The sequence below is a fragment of the Camelina sativa genome, unplaced genomic scaffold (assembly GCF_000633955.1).
Source record: "Camelina sativa cultivar DH55 unplaced genomic scaffold, Cs unpScaffold07623, whole genome shotgun sequence".
NCBI classification, from domain to species: domain Eukaryota; kingdom Viridiplantae; phylum Streptophyta; class Magnoliopsida; order Brassicales; family Brassicaceae; genus Camelina; species Camelina sativa.
In genome coordinates, this window is record NW_010928694.1 from 1 (window position 1) to 457 (window position 457).

Sequence of the window (457 nt, forward strand, 5' to 3'; positions counted from 1 at the left end):
CAGCTGGATGTAGACAAAACTTAGAAGTATGCATTCCTTGTTTAGCTGCACGCCTATTCTCTCTTGTTTGAGTTCCATGTTTGATCACAACATCGTCTTCATTCTCAAGCAACTTGAAAAGCAAATCTCGGACTCTTCCTCCCTGTCAAACACACACAGCAGAACACATTATAGAACAAACATTGTCAAAATCAACATCCGTGTTAGGCGGCAATCACACAAATGGGCAAACAAGAACACTAACTAGTAACCATGGCGGGATTCTCTATATCTACCTCAGAAGTACTCAACTTCTAAAAACACTATTCCAAAATCAAGATTCAAGAACAATGAAGATCACTAAATCTTACATCTTTACGATATCGATGTCCCATGAAGAACAACAAGTTGTTCCTATGCTTTACTCCAAGCTCGCCTTCATAAGCATCAATCCTATGAGAATAAGGTATGATTACGT

At 38.7% G+C, this 457-nt stretch overlaps 1 long non-coding RNA gene across 1 annotated transcript; it reads right to left on the reverse strand.

The window, feature by feature from the left end:
• Nucleotides 1-45: 45 nt before the first annotated feature.
• LOC104774992 lies at nt 46-450 on the reverse strand. Its single transcript, XR_765629.2, has 2 exons — nt 351-450; nt 46-142 (listed from the first exon to the last, which is right to left on the reverse strand). It is a non-coding gene; the product is annotated as an uncharacterized LOC104774992 (long non-coding RNA).
• Nucleotides 451-457: the final 7 nt, after the last annotated feature.